The sequence below is a fragment of the Pinus tabuliformis genome, chromosome 2_2 (assembly GCF_031772625.1).
Source record: "Pinus tabuliformis cultivar Carrire ecotype Pingquan chromosome 2_2, CPIR1, whole genome shotgun sequence".
NCBI classification, from domain to species: Eukaryota; Viridiplantae; Streptophyta; class Pinopsida; order Pinales; family Pinaceae; genus Pinus; species Pinus tabuliformis.
In genome coordinates this window covers 294,918,220-294,922,196 of record NC_142300.1, presented here as the reverse complement: position 1 = coordinate 294,922,196, position 3,977 = coordinate 294,918,220, and positions in this window count along the sequence as shown.

Here is a 3,977-nt window from a genome sequence, read left to right as displayed (position 1 = left end):
GTCCTTACTTGGATCTGTTATGCTTAAGATTGGTGCAGTGGTAAGTAAATGCTTGAGCTGTTCAAAGCTCTGTTGGCATTCGACTGTCCATTTAAAGGTTTTTCCCTTCTTCTATAGGGAGGTAATAGGATAGGCCACCCTGGAGAATCCTTCAACAAATCATCTGTAATACCCTGCCAGTCCCATAAAAGATCTTATATCTGCCATGTCTTTTGGTACTAGCCATTCCATTATGGTCTTTATCTTTTCCGGGTCTATAATGATTCCATCTTTGGTAATGATGTGGCCTAAATACTGAATTTTCTCTTTAAAGAAATCACACTTGCTAAATTTTTCATACAATTGATGTTCCTTGAGAGTCTGCAACACTATCCTAAGATGCTCTTTATGTTCTTCAATATTTCGGGAATAAATCAGTATATCATCAATAAAAATTAATACAAATTTATCTAAATACTGATGAAATATATTGTTCATTAGACACATAAAAGTTGCAGGGACATTGGTCATCCCAAGCGGTAACAGCACAAACTCGTAATGTCCACAGTGGTCCTAAAGATAATTTTAGCTATGTCTTCCTCCTTGATTCTGATCTAATGGTATCCCGACTGCAGATCAATATTTGAAAACATTGTTTCACCCTTCACTTGATAAAATAGTTTGTCTATGCGAGGTAAAGCGTACTTGTTCTTTATGGTCAGCTTATTTAGCTGATGATAATCCATACACATGCGTAGGGTCCCATCCTTCTTTTTTACGAACAGTATGGGGGCTCCCCATGGCGATACACTTGGGTGGATATAATTTTTATCCAATAACTCCTGTAATTTCATTTTTAATTCTGTCAGCTCTAGTATACTCATATGATAAGGAGCTCAGGACACTGGGTCTGCTCCTGGTACTAGTTCAATGGTGAAATCTATGTCTCTTTTTGGAGGTAGCCTTGGAATTTCTTCAGGAAATACATCTGGAAAATTCTGTATCACAGGGATACTCTCCAAGGAAATAGACTTATCTTTTGAGTTGGCATAACCCACCTGAATCACATAAATATGGAATCCTTTTCTGATGCACTTTTCTAGTTGAGAGGCAGTTATTGGTCGTAATTTTAGTGGTCTCAAAATTCCTTGAATCTCTATTTGTTTCCCTGCTCATCCATGTAGAAGATAGCTTTTGTTTTACAGTTTATAAGGGACCAATGCTTCTCCAACCAGTCCATGCCTATTAGAACATCATATGACCCTAGGGGTAATACGTTTAGATCTGCCACCAAAGGCTGACCTGCTATTTCTAATGGACAGTTGTTGACCTTGGCCAACACACGTCTTTTTGCCCCTATTGCTAGTTGTACTAACCAAGGATTTTTGAACTTGACATCTTGTAAACCACATTGATCAACTATTTTAGGACTAACATAACTTAACGTAGCTCCTGGGTCAATTAAAATAGATATAGCATGATCAAAGATTTTACCTTCGAATTCCACCATAGTTGGCTGGTATTCTGCCTGATGATCTTCAAGGGTGGCATTGATTTTCAGAATACTCCTGGCTACATCTCCTACTGTGGATGCCTCTTGAATCTGCAAAATCTGTTCAGTGCCCTTGCAGTTAGGACAATTCTTAATGTAATGTGGCCCTCCACATCCCCAACATTGTACTAGGGGTCTTGCTGTTGCTTCAACTTCAGTTCTTCCTGATTGCTCATTGGATTTGGGTTCATTGGGAAGTATAAATCTGGACTGATTTCTATGTAGATTTCTGTTTATCTGTCCTCTGGGAGGTCCTCTATTGATATTTCTCTTGTTCCCTTTATTACCAATAGAAAACTTATTGCCCTTTTTGTCAATCCATTTCTTTCCCATCACTTCTCCTTTCTGTTTACTTTGCTGATAACATATCTGGGCTTTCTGTATGACCTCATCCATTATTTTCGGGTTGTCGAACTCAATATGTTCTTTCATGAACAATGGTAAACTACTAAGAAATGGCTACATTTTTTGCTTCTCTTCTCGTCTGTAAGGAACATACCAAAGTAAGGAGGTATATTTTGTAATGAACTCATCCATTGTTAGCTATCCTAATCGTAGGTCATGAAACTATTTTGCTTTTTTGTTGTAGAACTGTTCATTTAAATAGCTTTCTTTAAAATATCTTTGAAACATTTCCCATGTTATGCTCTATTCGTTCACCCCTCGTATGGTCTTTACCTCTTCCCACCATAGGGTGGCTTTTCCTTGCAGCTGGAAAATGGCCAAGTGAGCCTTTAAATTGTGATCATATTCATATAGCTGAAAGTATTTATTCATATTAATGAGCTAGGCTTCAACTGCCTCTTCTTGTTCGTCGTCAAAGAGGGGAGACTTTATTTTATGTAATTCTCCTTGCAATTCTATCCTGTGCCTCTTTTGCGTTTTATCTGACTTTTCATCTTAATTTTCTTCCCCTCATTCTATTTCCACATACTCTGTCTGATATTCTTGCTCTCCTGACATGTGCCTGTGTTCTAGGTTGGGAATCGGCTGATGCTCATTTTGCTTATCTGATAGAATTTTCATAATCTTCTCCTCTTCTAGCTTTAACCTTTCATTTTTAGCTCATAATCGGGCCATCTTGCTCTTTAATTCTTTCACAATATCCAATATTGTAAGATTGGTGCTATGATGTTCTTCTTGAAACTGCACCCATACTTTAGGGCCAGTCTCAGGGAAAGTTGCGGGTCTTAAGCTTGTTATGTTTCTATGGAGAGCACTATCTGTCCTTCTCATGGTAGTTGTTCCTGCTTCTTTTGCTGAGTATACACAACACTATCAGTCATTAGTTTTCCAGAGGCCTCAGTTTGGTAACCTTGGCTCTGATACCACTTGTCACATCTCCATGTAATTCAACATAATTCATAATAAATAAATAAATTACATTCTACCATAGTTCTTTATGATAATTGTAATTGCACTTACCTATTAAACATAGTAAAACAATCATATATTATTACAAGGCTGAAGATTATTATATAGTACCATTTTCAGATATTTCAATGCGTTTACAATCAAGTCTTGGTACTATTGATTAGTTATACACATAGTTATTACACGCTTTATACGGGATTATTAATGTCATTCTGCTCTGCCTCCGAGTTGTGGAGGGAGTAGGCCTTGACTCCCTCGTTGTCTGCTCTCCAGTTGTCCCTCCTACCTCGTTCTCCTTGCTGCATCAACAGTGATCACACCACGATGCTAATCCTACAGAATATGTGTCTTCTAATAACTTCATTTGGAATTTACGGAGGTCTTGTTTTATTTTCATTGATTCAGTTCTCGGCTCTCTGGTTTTTAGACTATGATACCAGGGTTTCGTCCCTGAGTGGTTTGAGCAGTGAAGAATATGGTTTGGCTTCTGTGAAGGCCTCTGAATAGGTGGTTCCACCACCCATACGTGACCCTTATCAGGTAATCCCTTATACTTTCTTGCGCTTTCCTTGAGTTTCCTTGTTCGTAGTTATAATGATACCACCTGACGGTTCTTGGTATTGGAGTTTTTTATAGTTCCATTTGGCACATCACTCTCGACATTGAGATCAGTACAATTAACGCTCATCAAACCCTAATTCAGTTGTTACATGCCCTAGACAAGTCATCTCATTGAATGCTTCCATCCATGAAAGTTTCCTAGCCTAAGACTTTGCTGAAATGCCTCCTTGGGACACCAGCACAACCTTGGTCAGGGGTAACTATGATGCATAGTAGGCAGGCCCATTCAGGCCTACATTGTAGTGCACTTAGGCCCTCTTTGACCTGCGCTAGGTGAGAATGAGTGAAATTCACATTGGATTCTCAGAATGTTCCTTAATTCTATATCATTCTAGAAGGATCCCATCTCTTATCTCATCTTATGAGCTCGAATTTGGATAGGATATGGATCAGTTAACCTCCTATCCTCTCATCCTTTGCTCCATGGAAACTAACTCCAATTTTGGAAGGC